Genomic DNA, 9,367 nt, shown 5'->3' on the forward strand with positions numbered 1-9,367 from the left:
ATAGACGTATCCTAAAATTTTGCTCACAGGTACACCCATGCAGGTCCTTTGAATTCCATGGGATTGCACACAAGTAAAGGAGGGCAGAATTTGGCCCTCTATCTTAGAAATTATTTACTATGGTTAGAAGTCAACTTAGTAGCACATATTATACTATGCTTCTACAGAATAAGAACTGAGATCTCAGCATAAAATCCAGCAGCTGGAAAACCACTGCAGGTGATAGCAAGCACTAAGTAAAATATATTCAAGATTAAAGGATAAGCACTTCACTTTTATTTACTGTGGACACCAAAAATGACAGCTCCTAAAAGTTAATTCTATCATAGGGAATTATGCACCTTATGAGTATAGAAGTGGTTGCATTTTCTCCAAGCTCTCCAACTAGTTAGTACCAAAAAGCTCCAGCTCTTAAGTAGTAAAACCTGTTTTTCTGACCATCCCTACTAAAAGATCCTACTCTGAGTGTTAAAGCCTGTAATTAACATTTTTCTTTTCATATCTCTTCTTTTGGAGTAACAAAAGTAACTCTTTGGATATTCCGATATCAGTTTTAAACTACCATGGTTGAGAATTTCTTTCTCAGGGACATAAAAATATCCCAGCTAACAAATACTGAAAATGATTAAAAATGCATAATTCTGAATTGCTGCCAAACCTGCAATATAAAAAATAATTATTTCCCTCTCTTCATACACACATTTCATTTTGTTCAGTACTATGTTAGAATCCCTTTTTATTTTTACTTCCACTGAAGAATGTTATATATCTTGCGTTTCAATGTTAACATTTTCGGGGGGAGGGAGGGAAGGAGTTGGGAAAAATACTGCAATATTGCATTGAGGATTAACCATATTAGTTTTTAATATAAGATATATTTTCAAACTGAAGGTCAAATAGTGTGCACTTCTCAAACACGAATGTTGAGAATGCAACTCTCAATAGAGAAAACTGTTAGACGTTAGCAGAATTACATTTCATTCCATGGTTAGCTGCTATAGTATTTACACAAGTGATGACCAATATGTTCAGAAGGTATGTATAAACACACAAGTAGTGTACTGTGCGTCTGAAATAAAAGACTACGCTATAAAATAAAATACTATTTTATGGAATACAGTGTAATTACATGTCATATAAAGTAGTTTAAGAGCAGATTATAATTCTGGTCAAGGCTATTTTAAACCAATATGAGTCTCCCTTCAAAATCATTAAATTGGACTCTTCAGCTGAAAGGCCCAAGACTCAGTATGCAACCTTCCTCTCTATCCCCACCTGCTCCAGATGCCTATTACATGACAGTTATGAGAGTTCATTCTCCTAAAGGGAAATAAATAATGTGTCCAGAATTGTGATGTTTGTGGAGGGAATAGGGGAATATTAAGTAGAGGTTTCCTGTCAAACAAGAATGGGGGGCTAGAGTGGAGGGACTCTGTAACGTGTCACAGCCAGATGCATGATAAAGAGGAAAGACATCCTAATTCCACACGGGACACATGCTGTTATCACAAAAGAGCTGTAGAACTATATGAAAAAAATAATTCTCTTCCCCATGCAGCACTGTAGCATAAGCAGACATTACACTAGCGGCTGATCTGTATGACTTTAGTTTGATTTGAATGAGCAGCATAAACTAATCTCACCTGCAAAACCTGTATAAAATTGTTTACATTTTGCTTAAAACTAAAGCTCATCTACAACTACAGTGAACTAACCACATTAGCTACAGAACATAATACAGAAAAATATACCACTGTTTGTTTCAAAGGCATTTCTACAACGTCCTTGATATATCATGTATTTATGTTTATCTAGCTTTAGCCATGTAGTCTTGCTGAGCAAATAAGAACTCACTGAGGGCTTGATCTGGTATTCTCTGCACACTCAAAATCCCCATTGGATTCAAAGGGAGTTTTGGATGCATGTGAAATGCTGGACAGACTCTCTAGAAGTTTCTAGTGCCTAGCTAGTCTTAGGGTGAAATCCTGGCCCTACTGATGTCAATGGCCAAGCCCCCGAAGCTTAGGGTTACCATCCGTCCGGGTTTCCCCGGACATGTCCGGCTTTCCCCGGACATGTCCGGCTTTTTTAGCTTTAAATGGCCGTCCGGGGGGGGGGGGGGGGGGATTTCTAATAAGGTAGAAATGTCCGGGATTTCCCACTTCCCCTCATGCAGAGTGCGGTGTGGCTGATTGGACGACTAGGCCTGATTGAAAGCCGCTCGCAGACACTGGGGCCTCTAGCAGCCAGAGTCCCTCCCCCTCCCCCGCTCCCTCCTCCCCTGCAGAGCAGCGCCTTATTTGTTTGGCTGCACGTGGAGCCCACAGCTCTCCCTCGGCCTGGTGGGGGGGGGGAGGCAAGGGACAGGGAACCGGGGGGTTAGATTGGTTGGAGGTTCTGGGGGGGCTGTCAGGAGAAGGGGGTGTAGAGAGCGGTTGGGGCAGGCAAGGGACAGGGAACAGGGGGGGTTAGATTGGTCGGGTGTTCGGGGGGGGGCTTTCAGGAGAAGAGGGTGTAGAGAGCGGTTGGGGCAGGCAAGGGACAGGGAACGGGGGGGTTAGATTGGTCGTGGGTTCTGGGGGGGCTGTCAGGAGAAGGGGGTGTAGAGAGCGGTTGGGGCAGGCAGGGAACAGGGAACGGGGGGGTTAGATTGCTCGGGGGTTCTGGGGGGGGCTGTTGGGAGAAGGGGGTGTAGAGAGCGGTTGGGGCAGTCAGGGGACAGGGAGCAGGGAGACTTAGATAGGGGGTGGGGTCCTGGGGGCAGTTAGGGTGGGGGGGACAGGTAGGGGGTAGGGGGATTCTGAGGGGGGCGGGAAGTGGGCTGGGGCAGGGCTAGGGCGGCACCCCGTGTCCTCCTTTTTGATTGTTGAAATATGGTAACCCTACCGAAGCTAGGATGTCATCCTTAGATTTTGTATGTGTGTGTGTGTGTGTCTTATAGTGCCTCTCTTGCCTGTATTTTATTTTGGTGGCATGCATTAGGTTATGTGTATGCCTCTCTGCTTGGAATGCCAGCATATGATCATCTTAAATATGATTTTGGGTGGGATTTCCGACATCTCCCAGTATTGGTCTAATTCTACTTCCATGGAAGTTAATTTACCATTTAATTCAGTGGAAGCAGAGTTAGGTGACCTCTGAGTGCTTTTGAAAATCCCACCATTTGTCCCTTCCAACATGTATAGGATAAAACACTTCTTACAGAGTGGCAGGCAGGTGTCAGATGAGCTGCTCATGGAAACTGCAAAACGCATCTGTGTGAACTAATGTGTAGCTGATTTCTATCAGTGGCAAGACACAGAAGGGGAAGGAAGGTAAGAGGGTGCAAGGAGCTTCCTCTCTCACCTTGTTCTTCTGGGCTAAGGCCAGTCAAAACATAACTGGGAAGCAATGCCACTGCTCCACAACAGCGACAACAATAGCATCTCCAAAAGAAGAGGGCAGCGTGAGGATGAGAGAAGGTTTCACCTTCTGCCTACCCTCTGCTCTAGCAAGCAGAGCTGACCATATATATAGCGGAATGCACATGGCACCATGCACTTTTCGCAAGGGCCGTTTTGGTGAATTACCTCAAATCCCTCCTGGGAGCTCCTGCTCCAGCCCACCCCCTCCACATTCTCTTGAAGCATGGACTATATTTATTTACAGCATGGGCTGTACTGTGGGATTTAAACTATAATCTATTCCGATGAATTCTGACCCATATTTCTGTTTTATTAAAGTTAAATAAAATTAAAAAAAAAATTAAACTGTAAAACAGTATTAAATACAAAAAATCTGAAATACCATAATTCCAATGCTATTTATACCTTAAAAAAATTTCCAGCCAGTTTAATAGTTTTTACACTGAGGTCTCATATTGTTGTGTTAGAGGTTTGAAAAGAAACTGTCCCAATGTTCTTATTTAAAACTCTCAGGGTATTATTATTTCAATTACATTAAATCAATTAATTATTAGTTAGTAGTACTAATACAAATGATAACTAGAGGTTTATATATGCAGCATTTCTACATACGGTGAAGTCAGGAGGATGTTATTTCGTAACACTGAAATAATATGTACATCCTGCCGTCTAGCTATATATACGTAGTGTACATGAATGTGTATGTACTAATATATACAAAGCATACACTTGTTCCTGAACATACATACACATGGGTACCTAAGCTTTGTTTTTAAAAATTGCTAATTATCAACCAGCAGAGTAGCAAGTTAGTAGCTTGTTGTTCAGCTAGATGGGACTTTGGGATTCATAGACTTGAATTCATAGACTTTGTCCTGAATGTGCAAACTGCATGACATGCAGGTGATGTGCTTAGTCATGAGGGAAGAGGGTGGCTTATGCATGTCTACAAAGCATCACCTGTTAGTTGATTCCAGAAATTCATGAACTGGATTTTGAGGTAGCTGCTTATCTTCCCTTTTTAAACAGCAGTTATTTTGCTATTATAGCCAATGCCAGTGAAACAAACGAAAGTAAATATGCTACATACGGAAAGCATCTGTAAGTCAAAGTTTCTGCTTAATGATCCCACCATTTCATTGTGTTCCCCCTGTTTGTTTGTAGCTATCAGTGCTCTCTCCTCACAGTTTTAGGACATAAGATCATTGGAATAGGCACTGTTTTTTCCTCTATGTTTGTACAATGCCTCACCCAACGGGCCCTGATCCTTGATTAGGCCACTAGGCAGTACTGCAATTCAAGTAACAAACAATTAATAATCATAACTATGTAGTTCACTATCAAGAACTTTAATTTGGGGAAGGATATCATTGTTTTGTTTGGTTCCTTTAATGGATTTAGGAATCGCTTAATAACTGGGCTGTGGAATATAACTGGAAGAAGAGGGGAGATAAAGATTATGAGCCCAATCCTGCAATCCTGACTCCCATGGAAGCTTTGCATATGCAAAGACTGTAAATCAATCCTTAAATGTAGCTAATTCTTTGCTAAATACTCTGTTGTTAAAATACTAGACATAGGGCTAGATTGCCTTTGGGTTGTATGCAGTGGGACTCCATTGCAGCAGATGCCCTGGAGGAATTCCGGGGCTCTGGAGGACCATTTACTGCAATGGAAACTCAGCAATCCTTTAAATTGGTACTATGTGCATTCCCCTCCCCCGCAATCAGCTGAGAGTGGACCACATGCCCATCCCCTTCCAGTCCCTTTGAAGACACTTGTGCTGTCAGTAGCACAAGCCTCATAGATGCCCGTATTATTATTGGCACCTGACTAGGGGCACAACTGTCTAAGGGCGAGCTATGCTTCATATTTAGAAACAGCAATTAAAAAACCCAATCAGTTAAAAGAAAAATAAAGGCCTATCAGTCAGTACAGGAATCAATATCAGTACCCTGTTACTGTGATTCTTACTAATGTTGATCCAAATCAATTTTCATTCAGTCTTCAAAACCCCCATTGAAGCCAAAGGGATTTTTCTTGAGTAAGAACATAGTGAAAATTGAGTAAGGCCCTCAGGAACTGTCTTGTTAATAGGAAGCACATGCATGAATTCCCTTAATGATATTTCTGGGTGTATAGTTATATAGAACCAATCACAACACTGATCTTCTACTACTTAGTGATTTGTTGCTTTTTAAAAAACACACAGAAAATTAACTGAAACATTCAAAACAGTTGCAATAAAATGACTTAAGAATAAGAAAAAAAATCAGCATAATAAATAAAGATTTATCAGAATTCACCATCACTTATAATATTACATTGGGGAACAATCTGCTTTCAATAAGTCTATTATTGACTTTAAAAATTAAATTAGTGGCTATATCATAACAACACAGCAAAATAAATTGCTTGAAAATAACATGGAAAGCGTTGTGCCCATGACACCTCAACGAACTAGCTTGGAGAATCCTGTGGGCATTTAAAAAAAAATGTAAGCTAGTTAATGTAGACAGTGCACATATGCTTTTTGTGCTTGCTTTCCATGAATACTCTAGAAAAGTGTTTTAGCGCAGAAACATATATGGAAATAGTAAATTTAAGCAAGTATTGGTTTATGCTCACCACAACTGGGAACAGAAAGAAAACCTTGTGACCTATGTATCAATCAAAAGTAATTAAAGTCACTCAAATTTCAAATACCAAATATTCAAAACTAATTACTGACACCTGAGTTACAGAACAAGAAATAGCTAGTGAAATTATTCTGAATTTTTTTGAATAGTGAATACTTCCAAAAAAATCAAAAGGTGCTTTCAGTCAATTCCAAATCATAAAGAGGCAAAAATCATTAAGTAAATTATTTCCTGTGAATTATTTGCTTAGCTTTGTACAAAACACAGTTTTGCTTCTACTTATAAACTATTTTTTGCTTTACTGATTAAACTGTTGGTTAAAATCATTCTAGTACTGACTGCCATAGAAATACATTTATATTGACTGAACTGGGCCTGAATTTAGGAACTGATCTATAGGAACTGAAAGAAAAGTCAAGTAGAAAAAACTTAGATTCAGCAGTAATGTCAATGTCAGTATCATAAAGCAAAAGTTAAAAACTGAAGCTATAATATTGATCAACTTTACCATCTTACAGGCGTTTGTTGTCGTGTCTTAGTATGTAAAATACATACTTAAATTGGAGAAGGAGAATCATTTTTTATGGAAAGAACATACTATGACAAACTTTTCATGATACACTGATATCTGGTACAGGGCAATATACTTTTCAGATCAGGTATTATCAAGGAATGGATGCTGTCTACTAGGGCTACTCACAGAAATGTATAAAAATATGTAAACCAGTAATGCAATATTTTAATAAACTGATGTCTAAGTAGATTCAAATCTGACAGCAGCTCCTATAAGAATACCTACCAAATATTACTCTGATGTTTAGCTTCCAATTTCAACATCCATGTCTAATGATTTGATCAAATATCTCCCCCACTGACAATAGTCTATATCAGGGGTCGGCAACCTTTCAGAAGTGGTGTGCCGAGTCTTCGTTTATTCACTCTAATTTAAGGTTCTGCGTGCCAGTAATACATTTTAACGTTTTTTGATGATCTCTTTCTATAAGTCTACAATATATAACTAAACTATTGTTGTATGTAAAGTAAATAAGGTTTTTAAAATGTTTAAGAAACTTCATTTAAAATTAAATTAAAATACAGAGCCCCCTGGACATGGTGACCAGGACCCGGGCAGTGTGAGTGTCACTGAAAATCAGCTCGCGTGCCGCCTTCAGCACGCGTGCCATAGGTTGCCTACCCCTGGTCTATATTTACATTGTGCAGAATTGTTTAAAAATGATTCTTCATAGTCTCATAATTAAATCTCTAAGTAATTTTTCACATTAATCTTCAGTGAGATCTAGAGGGATTAAAAATGTTCAACATAACTACGCACAGGGAATTCTAATATCAACCAGGGTACAACAGACAAGACTAATTTGCAAAAGACAGACTGGACACTGCAGGTCATACAAGTTCCAGTGTACCTCATGGGCCACACTGGGTCCTTTTTAGCTAACAAGTAATGCATTATTATCATCTTTAAAAAGTTACTTTATGCATATTATTACAGACTGATTGCTAGGGAAAATATATATTTTTGAACATTGGTTACTAGACAGAACGTTAGTGTCATATTCCAGACAAACAACTCTTTTGGAGATGGAGGAAGTGGGTCACAAACAAAATTTATCAGTCCACATCCTTACTTTTAAATGTCTGGGCAATTATAGTTGATCCTTTTCATTTAAGTTAACTTAAATATAACAATACTATTAAATTGGAAGTCCAAGGTACATTAAAAAATAATAATTTCTTGATAACTTCCTGTGCTTATCTCCAAAAGGCTACACATAGATATCAGTCTAATGTCATAATATAAAGTTATAATAATACTATCACAGCATTGTATCATGTGAATATACTCCCTCACAGTTACAACACTACAGGAACTTGCAGTCCCCAGCTGCCAAGTACCCTGGAGAGAAACGACCCCAGGAAAATTACAAAATGCTCCTGAAAATCTGGGGCATGCCACCCATATATAATATATTTCAACATAGTATCTCTGCTGTGGCATGACTGAACTCAGGGCTCGCTGACTTTTCTTGGTTGAGAAGTCAAAGAGAAAATGTTGCTTTTCATTCATTATCAGGTAAGCAAAGTGAGTAACACTCCCTCGCCATCTCCCCTCTCCACATGTTGTACCAATGGACATAGCCACCTGTAACTATCACAGAATACCAATGGGCACAGTTTACTGTCTATCTCCATCAATATCACACACGTAGCACCATTGGACATACATCCCCATGTGTATTCCACCATCCCCAGACAGTACCCATGAACACTGTCCATCTGCTTACCCCCAAACCACTTTACATAGCCCACATGAGATACAGCTTCCTCCAGTATAATCCACTACCTATGCTACTAACGCCATAGACCACCCATATGTAAAGCCTTCTGTGTATCTCACTACCCCTAGATGCCCCCATGGACGCAGCTCACCCCGGAGCTCCCATGAACAGAGTTCTTCATTCCTCCCCAAACCCCTATGGGAACTGCGCGCTGCCCACAGAGCCCCCATGGGGCATTAGCCCCATCCTCGCTCTCAGCCCTCGCCACCATGCCCACAACGCCCGCACTCCATGAAGCCTCCCCTTCATCAACAGTCCTCCACCACCCTCCCACAGCCTCCTGCCTGCCACCCCAAAGATCCCCCAGGAGCAGAGCCCTCCTTTCTACCCCGTCTGCCCCCCACGGGCACAGCCCGCGCCCCCGGCAGACCCTTCTCTCTCCCCCGGGGTACAGCCCCCCTGCCTACTTCTACTCCAAAAGAGACCCCCCTCTCCCCCTTAGATCCCCACGGACGCAGCCCCCTGTCTGTACCTGCCCCCCACACCTCCTTCCTGCCCCCAGAGAGCCCCCCTGCCGCGCCGGGGGATGGTCCCCGCAGCAGCTCACAGACTGACCTGACGCTGTCAAGACTCAGCAGGAGAAACTGTTCCCTTCTAGTGGGATAAACTCCCCCCGCCCGGCCCGTCCTCCCGACGAGCACCGCCTCCCTGCTCGGCAGGCACCGCCTCCCCGCCCTGCTGCTGGCCCTCCCAGAGCCTGGGGCGCCGGGCGGTGCTGCCCGCTGCCCGCTGTCCGCTGCCCTGGGCGCTGGGCCTCCCGCGCGACCCGCGGCGAGGGTCAGGGCCGTTGATGCCGGGCTCTGGAGCCTTGGCGGGAAACGGGGCACGGAGGGGGATGGGCGGACAAAAGCATGGGACGGGTAGGGCATGGGGTGCGGGACACAAAAGAGAATATGACATAAAGAGGGCTCGGGAAGGAAATGGCATAGAGGGGAATGTGGCATGCAGGGAGTATGTAGACGTGTTG

The 9,367-nt window shown here is 42.1% G+C and overlaps 1 protein-coding gene across 2 annotated transcripts in view; it reads right to left on the reverse strand.

Annotated features, from left to right (window-relative positions):
- Window positions 1–8,997, reverse strand: part of PPARG (peroxisome proliferator activated receptor gamma) — a 105,624-nt gene extending 96,627 nt beyond the window's left edge. Inside the window, exon 1 of one of the 2 annotated variants that reach the window (XM_054035962.1) lies at window positions 8,956–8,997. The gene's annotated coding sequence lies outside the window, so the exon portion shown is untranslated. The remainder of the gene's footprint in view (window positions 1–8,955) is intronic. The other variant, XM_054035961.1, reaches the window with a different exon arrangement.
- Window positions 8,998–9,367: the final 370 nt, after the last annotated feature.

Source organism: Malaclemys terrapin, chromosome 7 (genome assembly GCF_027887155.1).
Source record: "Malaclemys terrapin pileata isolate rMalTer1 chromosome 7, rMalTer1.hap1, whole genome shotgun sequence".
NCBI classification, from domain to species: domain Eukaryota; kingdom Metazoa; phylum Chordata; order Testudines; family Emydidae; genus Malaclemys; species Malaclemys terrapin.